Genomic DNA, 11,456 nt, shown 5'->3' on the forward strand with positions numbered 1-11,456 from the left:
TGGTCAGCTATGTGGCCTTGTCCAATCTACACCTTCTCCTTTGTTATCTCCTGCCCCACCCTCACCCCACTTGCTTATAACCTGTGACTTTTCTAATATATGTCAGTTCCGAAGATGGGTCACTGACCTGAAACGTTAACTCTGCTTCTCTTTTCACAGATGCTGCCAGACCTGCTGAGTGGTTCCAGCATTTCTTGTTTTTATGTCACCAGACTAATCCCTGGGATGGTGGGATTGTCTTATGAGGAAACTGGGCCTGTATTCCTTAAAGTTTCGAAGAATGAGAGGTGATCTGATTGAAACTGACAAAATTCTTACAGGGCGTGACAGTGTGGATGTAGACAGGATGTTTGCCCTGGTTGGTGAGTCTAAAACCAAAGGACATCGTCTCAGAATAAGGTGTAGGCCATTTAAAACTGAGATGGGTGGAATTTCTTCACTCAGACGGTGGTGAATCATTGGAATACTGTGCCCCAGAGGGCTGTGGCAGCTCCATCATTGAGCATGTTCAAGACAGAAATTGATAGAAATCTTGATACTCATGACATCAAGGGATATGGGGATAGCATGGGAAAGGGGCTTTGAGGTAGGTGATCAGCCATGATCGAATTGAATGACAGAGCAGGTTCGACGGGCTGAATAGCTTACTCCTATGTTCCTCTGTTCCTAAGAGAGTTGGCGCCAGCGCGCAGCCCTGCTTTACCCCATTGCTGATCTTGAAAGCGTCTGATGTTGCTGCATTGTAACTGATGGAACTGTGCATGTTCTCGTGGAAAGTAGAGATGATGCCCAAGAGGTCAGGAGGGCAGCCTATGTTCCATTGCAGTTTGAAGAGGCCGTCTCTGCTGACAAGATCAAAGGCCTTAGTGATGTTAATCAAAATGTGTGAGGCTCTGTGGCGCAATGGATAGAGTGTTGGACTTCTAAATAATGATTAAGACGATATTCAAAGGTTGTGGGTTCATGTCCCACCAGAGTCAGATTTTGGACCACAAACAGAGGAGCACAACGGAAAAACAAATGAAGAAATGTGCCAAAAGCACAGACTCGGAGACAGAGCGAGAGAGAGAGGAGCAGAGCAGGGGAAAAAAAAAATCGAGGAGTGACGTCACAATGGAGAGTGAGAGCAGGGAAACAGAGAGCCGCTGCGGTGAGGATACAGGATTTGGTTCTTTCTTCGGTGCAGTGGAAGGAGCTGTTTGGTGAGGATCTGGTAAGCTGTGACATCACAGGCAAGCAGGTAGTTGATTGGTTTGGAAGAACCGACCTGCTTGATGCGCATCTGGTAAGTGATTAAGATCCATTTTAGTCCTAACATTTAAAATAGTAAACAAACTAGTGGTAAGTTTATTAAAATATACAGTAAAATGAATAATTGAATAAAATATTTAAGTAGTTAATTGAAACACGTTAAGGATGACAGGACAGGTGATGTGTCACAGCTGCAGCATGTGGGAGTTCCTGGATGCCAGTGTGATCCAGGGCAAACACGTCTGCAGTAAGTGTTTGCGGCTCAAAGAGGGAGAAAAAAGGAATGTAGTGGTAGTAGGGGACAGTATAGTAAGGTGGATTGACTCTGTTCTCTGCAGCAAAAGCAAGAGTCCAGACGGCTGTGTTGCCTGCCGGTGCCAGGATTCAGGACATCTGCTCAGGGCTGGAGCGAAACATACAATGGGAGGGGGAGGATCCAGTCGTCGTGGTCCATGTCGGTACCAAAGACATAGGCAGGACAAGGATAGAGGTTCTGCAAAGTCAGTCTGAGGAACTAGGCACCAAATTAAGAAGCAGAACCTCAAAGTTAATCATCTCTGGATTATTACCTGAGCCATGTGCAAATTGGCATAGGACAAATAAGATTAGAGAAAGTAATGTGCGGCTGAAAGACTGGTGTGGTAGTAGTGGGTTCTGGTTTGTGGGGCATTGGCACCAGTACTGGGGAAAGAGGTGGCTGTACCGTTGGGACGGTCTACACCTGAACCGTGCTGGTGCCGGTGTTCTAGCGAGCCACATAACGAGGGACGTAGAGACGGTTTTAAACTGTATAGTGGGGGCAAGGGATCAAATTTGGGAAGATATGGTGAATCAAGGAGGAGAGACAGGGCGAGAGAGAAAGGTATAAATATGGGAAATGATAAGCAGACTGTGACAGGAAGGGGCAGAATGTACAAATCTAAGAGTAAATCGACAGATAAGGCCAGAGGTGACAAAAATAATAAAAGGACAAAACTAAATGCTCTGTATCTGAATGCATGGAGCATTTGAAACAAAACAGATGAACTGGGAGCACAAATAGAATAAATAAGTACGATCTGATAGTCATTACAGAGACATGGCTGCAGGGCGACATAGATTGGGATGAGAATATTGGAGGTGACATGGCATTTTGGAAGGACAGGAAGCGAGGAAAAGGTGGCGGGGTAGCTCTGTTAATTAATAATGGTATTAGCGTAATCGAGAGGGATGACCTGAGTTCTGGAGATCAGGATGCAGAATCAGTTTGAGTACAAATGAGAAATCATAAAGGCAAGAAGTCACTTGTGGGAGTGGTGCACAGGCCACCTAACATTCACCACACTGTCGGATGGGATATAAAGGAAGAAATAATGGCAGCTTGTCAGAAAGGTACTGTGATAATTATGGGGGATTTTAATCTACATATAGAGTGGAAAATTCAGATGGGCAGAGGTAACCTAGATGAGGAATACATAGAATGTTTTGGGGATAATTTCTTGGAACAATACATTCTGGAGCCAACCAGAGAGCAGGCTATACTCGACCTGGCATTGTGCAACGAGATAGGATTAATTAATGACCTCATAGTTAAGGTGCCCCTAGGTAGTCGCGATTATAATATGATTGAATTTTACATTCAGTTTGAGGGAGAGGAGAGTGGGTCCCAGACTAGTATTTTAAATTTAAATAAGGGCAATTATAAGGTCATGAAAGCAGAGCTAGCTAAAGTGAACTGGCAAATTAGGTTAAGGGATAAGTCAATAGAGATGCAGTGGCAGACATTTAAGGGGATATTTCAGAATACACAGAATAGATACATTTCAACGAGAAAGAAAAGTTCCAAAGGTGGGACTCACCATCCATGGTTCACGAAAACAGTTAAAGATACTATCAAACTTAAAGAAAAAGCCTATAATTGTGCAAAGGTGGGAGGCAGGTCAGAAGATTGGACAGAATATAAAAAAAACAGCAAAGAATGACTAAAAGATTGATAAGGAAGGTAAAATTAGAGTATGAGAGAAAGCTCGCAAGAAATTTCAAGACAACTAGTAAGAGTTTCGATAGATATTTTAAAAAGAAAAGAGTTAACAAAGCGACTGTTGGTCCAATAGAAAGTGTGTCTGGGGAATTAATAATGGATAATTAAGAGATGGCAGATGAATTGAACAGATACTTTGCATCGGTCTTCACTATTGAGTATACAAATAACATCCCAGTATTAGCCGTATATCAGGAAATTGAAGGGATGGAGGAACTCAAGAAAATTACAATCACCAGGGAAGTGGTACTAAACAAATTGTTGGAGCTGCGGGTTGACAAGTCGCCAGGTCCTGAATTGGCTAGTGAGATAGTTGATGCGCTGGTTTTAATATTCCAAAATTCCCTAGATTCGAGAAGGTTCCGTTAGATTGGAAAAGAGTGAATGTAACTCATTTATTCAAAAAGGGAGGGAGACAGAAAGCAGGAAACGACAGGCCAGTTAGCTTAACATTTGTCTGAGGGAAAATGTTTGGAGCTATTACAGAGGATGTTATAGCAGGGCATTTAGAAAAAATTAACGTAATCAGGCAGAGTCAACATGTTTTTTTGAAAGGGAAATCATGTTTAACCAATTTATTGGAGTTCTTTGAGGGAGTTACATGTGCTGTGGATAAAGGGGAACCAGTGGATGTATTGTATTTTGATTTCCAGAAGGATAAGGTGCCATATCAAAGGTTATTGCAGAAAATAAAAGCTCATGGTGTCGGGGGTAACATATTGGCATGGATAGAAGATTGGCTAGCTGACAGGAAACAGAGAGTCAGCATAAATGGGTCATTTTCTGGTTGGCAAGAAGTAACGAGTGGTGTGCCACAGGGATCTGTGCTGGGGCCTCAACTTTTTACAATTTATATAAATGACTTAGATGAAGGGACCGAAGGTATTGTTGCTAAATTTGCTGCTCACAAAGGTAGGTAGGAAAGTAGGTTGTGAAGAGGACATAAGGGGGCTACAAAGGGATATAGATCGGTTAAGTGATAGGGCAAAGACCTGGCAAATGGAGTATAATGTGGGAAAGTCGGAAATTGTCCACTATGGCAGGAAGAATAAAAAAGCATATTATCTAAATGGTGAGAGATTGCAGAGCTCTGAGATGCAGAGGGATCTGGGTGTCCGAGGGCATGAATTGCAAAAGGTTAGTATGCAGGTCCAGCACGTAATTAGGAAAGCTAATCGAATGTTATCATTTATCACCATGGGAATTGAATACAATAGTAGGGAGGTTATGCTTCACCTATCCAGGACATTGGTGAGACCTCTTCTGCAGTACTGAGTACTGTACTGGTCTCCTTATTTGCGGAAGGATGTAAATGCATTGGAGGTAGTACAGAGAAAGTTTACGAGACTAATACATGGAATGGGTGGGCTGTCTTACGAGGAACGATTGGACAAGCTGGGCTTGTCTCCGCCAGAGTTTAGAAGAGAAAGAGGCGACATGATTTGTTATTTAATTTATTAATTAACAAATTAGCTATCCTCCAGTCTTCCGGTACCTCACCCGTGGTCCAAAAATCTCTGCCAGCGCCCCAGCAATCACCTCCCTTGCTTCCCATAGCATCCTAGGATACATCTGATCAGGCCCTGGGGATTTATCCACCTTAATGCGCTTCAAAACCTCCAACACCTCCTCCTTTGTAATGTTGATATGCTGCAGGATATCGCTGTTCCCTCCCTTGAACTCACTAGCTTCCATGGCCTTCTCCACGGTAAATACAGACGAGAAATATTCATTTAAGACCTCGCCCATTTCACGTGGCTTCACACATAGATTGCCACACTGATCCTTAAGGGGACCTACTCTCTCCCTAGCTACCCTTTTACTCTTAATACACTTATAGAATCTTTTAGGATTCTCCTTTATCTTATCTGCCAGGGAAATCTCATGGCCCCTTTTCGCCCTCCTAATTTCCTTCTTAAGTATACTCCTATATCCCCTATACTTCTCGAGGGACTCGCTCAATCCCAGCTGCCTATACCTGACGTATGCCCCCTTCTTTGTCCTGACCAGACCCTCAATATCCCTCGTCAACCAAGGTTCCCTAAGCTTGCCAGCCTTGCCCTTCCATCTAACAGGAACATGCTGGCCCTGAACTCTTCCTATCTCACTTTTAAAAGCCTCCCACTTGCCAGACGTCCCTTTACCTGTAAACAGCCTCTCCCATTCAACTTTTGAGAGTTCCTGTCTGATGCCATGGAAATTAGCCTTCCCCCAATTTAGGACTTCAACCTGAGGACCAGTCCTATTCTTTTTCATAACTATCTTGAAGCTAATAGAGTTATGGTCACTGGTCCCAAAGTGCTCCCCGACTGCCATATCAACCACCTGCCCATCCTCATTTCCTAACAGGAGATCGAGTGTAGCCCCTTCTCTAGTCAGGCCATCCACGTACTGCTTCAGAAAACTATCCTGGACTCACTTAACAAATTATTCCCCATCTGATCCCTTAGCACTAAGGCAGTCCCAGTCAATATTAGGGAAGTTAAAATCACCTACTATTACAACCCTATAATTCCTATACCTATCTGTGATTTCCCTACATATATGCTCCTCCACTTCCCTCTGACTATTGGGGGGCCTATAGTATAATCCCATCAAAGGGATCACCCTTTTATTATTTCTAAGTTCTACCAGTATGGCCTCACTGGACATTCACCCCGGGATATCCTCTCTAAGTACTGCCGTGATGTCCTCCCTAATCAATAGTGCAACTCCCCCTCCTCTCTTACCTCCACCTCTGTCACGCCGGAAGGATCAGTACCGCGGAACATTGAGCTGCCAGTCCTGCCCATCCCTCAACCACGTTTCCGTAATAGCTACAATACCACAATCCCATGTACCGATCCATGCTCTGAGTTCATCTGCCTTACCTGTAAGGATACTTGCATTAAAGTAAATGCAGTTTAGCCCACCAGACCTTCCACGCTCCCTGTCCTGCCCCTGCCTGGCCTGCCTACTGGACTTGCTTGCTTTAACCTCTCCATTTGCCTCAACTATCTCATCGGAGAGACTAGTACTTTGGGTCCCACCCCCGCTGCAAGACTAGTTTAAACCCTCCAGTGTATTACTATAAAATCTCCCTGCAAGGATATTGGTCCCCTTCCAGTTCAGATGCAACCCGTCCCTCTTGTACAGGTCACCTCTGCACCAGAAGAGATCCCAATGATCCAAGTACCTGAAGCCCTCCCGCCTTCACCAGTCTTCAGCAATGCATTCATTTGCCTAATCCTCCTATTCCTACCCGCACTAGCACGTGTCACAGGGGGTAATCCTGAGATTACAACCCTAGAGGTCCTGCTCTTTAACCTTCTGCCTAACTCCCCATATTCACTTTGCAGAACCTCATCTCTCTTCCTGCCTATGTCGTTCGTACCAATATGGACCACGATCTCTGGCTGCACACCCTCCCCTTTCAGAATTTCCGGCAGCTGCTCAGAAACATCCTTGACCCTAGTATTAGGGAGGCAACATACCATCCTAGAGTCTCGTTTGCGGCCACAGAAACGCCTATCTGCAACCCTTATGATAGAATCCCCTATCACAATAGCTCTTCCTCCCCTTTTCATCCCCTGCTGTGCAGCAGAACCCTCCGTGGTGCCACGGACCGCGCTGTTGCTCTTTTCCCCTGGGAGGTCTTCCCCCCAACAGGAACCAAAGCGGTGTATCTGTTTGAGAGGGGGATGGCCACAGGGGACTCCTGCACTACCTGCCTGCTCCTACTATTCTATCTGGTGGTCACCCATCCCTTTTCTGCCTGTGCATCCATTACCTGCGGTGCGACCACCTCACTAAACATGCTATCCATGACACCCTCAGCTTCGTGGATGCTCCACAGTGAAACCACCCGCAGTTCCAGCTCCATAATGCGAGTAGCCAGTAGCTGCAGCTGGATACACTTCCTGCACACATGGTCGTCATGGAGACTGGGAGGGTTCCTGAATCCCCGCATAGCGCAGGAGGAGCATATCACGGGGCTGAGCTCTCCTGCCATGACTTACCCTTAGATTAATTAGTTACTCCTTAATTAAAAAATACTAATGACACTCGGGGCCTTGTTCTACCCACTACAATCTAAAGTCCTTCATAAGCTACACTGAATAAAAAAACACTTTAGTAGTAATCATCTTATCAGCAGAGGTTTTTTTTTCAAGTAAAAAACTTTGCCCTTTTCTTTAAGATATTTAAATACACTAACAGCAGTGACTCACCAACCAATCACCTTGCAGCTCTCCTCTGACATCACAGTTGGCTTCTTTTTTTTCAAAACTCCAGCACACTGGAAGAGCTCCACTCCACTCCTGGAAGGGAAGAGACTGGGCCTCGATCCTCGGATTGGATTTATAGGCTCCGCTCTCAACATTCTCCTCATATCGGTCCATATAGGTCTGCTCCGCTCCGCTCCTCTCCGCTCCCGGAAGGTAATTCACCAGCTTTTGCAGAAAAGTAGGTCTTAAGCTGTTGCAGTACCTGTCAGAAAGATAGTCTAAGCTATTCTGAAGTCATCTTCCAATGTCATCCACATGGAAGCAGGATTTTAAAGGATAAGATGTAGTTTTTAAAAGTCACTTCAATCTTGCTCAAGAGTCTTTTCAAAGAAGCCAAGTAAATCTTGATAAAAAGTCATATACATTTAGAGATCTTTTAAAAGCACTTCAATCTTGTTAATAAAAAGTCAGATGTAAATTTAAGAACTCTGATCAGGCTATGCTAAAAAGTTACATACAATTAAGAAATAAAATACAACATTTAAAATGTCTGAACTCCCTCTGAAAGTTGACAACTGCTGCTGCCGGTGTCTTCCTGGAATAGTGGAGCTGTTGTGTCAACAGAAAAGTCCTTCCCGAGCAGCCCTGAGCCTGTTGGTACCGGCTTTAATCCAACCCAGGTAAAAATCAGGGTACATTGTGGGCAATGAGCCCAAATTGCTGAACTACAGGTCCCTGTCACTTTAAAGAGTGGGCTGGTGCGATTATGATCCGAGGCTCCTTCTAAGCACATTTCTCACCACCACAACTTCCAGATGCTGGTGTTAGTGTGTGCATGTACCAGCAGTTGCAGTGCTGTTCAGACCCTCAATAGCAGTGAAAGTCTCAGAGTTCACCGCTATTGGGACTGTAAAATCCAGGCCAATATCTCACATCCCTGTTAGATTTGCTCTCCCTCTGTACAAAATCAAACTCCACACATTGTCTTTCACTCACTCCTGTTTCCAGCCCTGACGGTGCAGAAATCCCCTCTCAAAGGTACACAATCCAGTTGATTTCTGATCAAATACCTCCTTCCTCATTCAATAGAGGAAACAGAGACATGAACACGAGTCAGGTGCAAGAAAGTTTCACCAACAGAGCAAAGAAAGGCGCCAACAAAAGTCACCCCTACTTTCCAAATCATTTCACTGGAATATTCTTTCACTTGATTTGTCGGATGACTGCAATAAATCTGAAAATGAGCACCATGAGGTTTGTGTTCACTAGTCACTTGTTCTCCTGTGTTTGTCTGTCAGGTTTGTAATTCAGTTTGTATTGGATATTGAAGAGAATCTCTTTTCAAGATGATTACACATCGTACTGTGTTTAAAGCAACCTACTTGGAAAATGGCAGAAAATGAATGTTTCAATACCTGTGTGACCAGATTCTTCCAATGCTTTTCAACAGCTAGATTGATGATGCTTGTAATCTGTATCCTGTGGAGAATGGGAGAAGAGAATAAAAACATGGTGCATGAACAGGACAGACTGCGTAAAATGGGAGCACAGAAATACTGCCACCTCATTGAAAGTTAATGAGATTTATTTGAAGTCAGACACCTGTCCACAATGAACAAGTGAATACATTAATTGTCCACTTTCAATCTAAATGGGACTGAGGTTCCAACAGAGAAGTTTTCTGGAAAATACCTGCTGCAGTTTTAAAATTGATGAACTGGAACATCTTATACTAACTTTCAAATAACTGTCGTGATTGTATAGTTCTCATAGTGGAGAGAAGGAGTTGTTTATAAATATAAGCAGAAAGACACATTTGTGGATTGGTGAATGAGCTTTATCTTTCTGAAATGTATTTGTCCATTGGTTGCAGGTCACTGGAAATTCTTTTTTACATTTCAATTGTAGCAGCAGCAGTTAGCAGCAAAATGTCTGATTAATCAGAGTAGTGGGTCTGGGAAATACTTAAACAGCCGAGACCCTGTAAAACAGAACTCCAAGTAATAGTTTAAATAAGGCACTGAACTGACAGAGCGGTAAAGGCCAGCTCAGGTCAGGAAAAAAAACCCGACCCGAACCTGACAGAACCACATTGGACCCGAGCCCGACCCGGCCCGAGTATCTCCATTTATTCCCACGCCCAAACTGACCCGAGCCTTACCCGACCACTGGAATGTTCACTTTATCTACCTCCCGATTCCGAATCTACAGGAAGCTGCAGCATGAGCGCAATGACGTCATAGAGATGCTCACTTGCTCACTGAGCAGACTCAGAGTTTCCCTCCTTGATGACCCGGACTCCCAGCTTAGGTTGGCTTTCAACTTTTGACACTTATTAAACTCAACTTCCCAGCAGAGTTAAATGTAATACTTACTGTGTGTGTCCGACACGGACTCAGCCCGACCTGGATCCAGCCCAACCCGAACCTGGCCCGACCTGACCCGAGCCCGAAAGCCAGACCCGGAAGAGCGACCCAACACGACCCGGACCCGACACAGGTCGTCGGGTCCCGTCGGGTTCAGGTCGGGTGGCAGGCCTTTCCAGAGCGGAGGTCAGATGAGGATTGAATTAATTTCAATCACTGAATCTAAACAAGAAGTAAATCTGCCAGGAATGGAAGACTTTGCTTTACCTGTGAGCTTGTGGCACAACGGTAGCGCGTCTGACTCCAAATCAGAAGGTTGCGTGTTCAAAACACGTCAGGCTCAGTTATGTTTTACAGCAGCTCAAGTTCCTGGATTTTATATCAGAAGAGAGTTCGTTCTCTTGGAATATTCGTGCATGGTAGAATTTCAAGATCAACTTTTATAGATTAAAGTCCTGATTTCTGGTTCCGTTCCATTTCCATGCTCAGTTCTTATTTCACACTGTTTTATATCAGAACAATGTTTCAGGGATGTGATGTGTCCATTGTTTGTGCAATCGCTCTGTCACCCAGTGTGAGAAATAAAACACAAACCGCACAGCGTGCGGCTCAAATCCATACCTGGCTCTGTCTATCGGCCGCTTAGTTCAGTTGGTTAGGACGCAGTGTTGATAACAACAAGGCTGTGGATTTGATCCCCATGTGCGCTGTCACATGGTCAGTCATTAATTTGACACATTTTTGCAACACTTAAAATCCAACTTTTAGATGCAAACAAGTTTACATCAAATGTCAAAGGGAATTTATTTTGAATAACATCCATTGTATCTTTGTCACTGGTCTGGAGTAACACAGAATTCTTTCCAATTATCTTCCATTTGCTGATAAACGTTGAACTCGTGGCCTGTTCTCGTTCATGGTCACGAGCAGCAAAAACAGACAGAGCAAGTCTGACTGCCCAGAGATGTGGAAAAGGCTTCAGTTTGGGACATATGCAGCAAATCAAATGCTCACCCGGCCCTGAAAGATTCAAAAACTGGGGAAAAGGACACAAAGAGATAGAGAATAAGCTAAAGCTGACAATGTAAATATTTCCCATCATTGATATCTCTCTATTCCAATCCAACCTTCAGAGTTGGGTAAATAATTTCAGTGTAAATTGTGCAGCTCAAGAGTCAAAACCAAAGGGCGATGCAGAATAAAGGAGAACTGCCAAAACCCCAGATTGAACCAGGGATCTTCAGTCCAACACACTCCCAACTGAGCTATTTCAGTCTCACAGGCTTGGGATGATAAGTGGCAAGTAACATTCGCACCACACAAGTGCCAGGCAATGACCATCTCCAACAAGAGAGAATCTAACTATCTCCCCTTGACATTCAATAGCATTACAATTACTGAATCCCCCACCATCAACATCATGGAGGTTACCATGGGTAGTCATACAAATAACGTGACTAGAAGAGCAGGTCAGAGGCTTGGAATCCTGAGGTGAGTAATTACAGTGCAGCTGTTGGCTCCACCCCAGGGGCTGAATTGGTTCTGTAAACCATGAAGCAGCTTCCTCTCAAATCCCAGGTTTATCAATAAATCCTCTCACAAAAGCCCCAAAGT

At 44.2% G+C, this 11,456-nt stretch overlaps 1 non-coding gene across 1 annotated transcript; it reads left to right on the forward strand.

Annotated features, from left to right (window-relative positions):
- Positions 1 to 10,113: 10,113 nt before the first annotated feature.
- On the forward strand, positions 10,114 to 10,185 carry trnaw-cca (transfer RNA tryptophan (anticodon CCA)). The gene has a single exon. It is a non-coding gene; the product is annotated as a tRNA-Trp (tRNA).
- The last annotated feature ends 1,271 nt before the right edge of the window (positions 10,186 to 11,456 follow it).

This window comes from Heterodontus francisci, unplaced genomic scaffold (genome assembly GCF_036365525.1).
Source record: "Heterodontus francisci isolate sHetFra1 unplaced genomic scaffold, sHetFra1.hap1 HAP1_SCAFFOLD_51_2, whole genome shotgun sequence".
In the NCBI taxonomy this organism is placed as follows: domain Eukaryota; kingdom Metazoa; phylum Chordata; class Chondrichthyes; order Heterodontiformes; family Heterodontidae; genus Heterodontus; species Heterodontus francisci.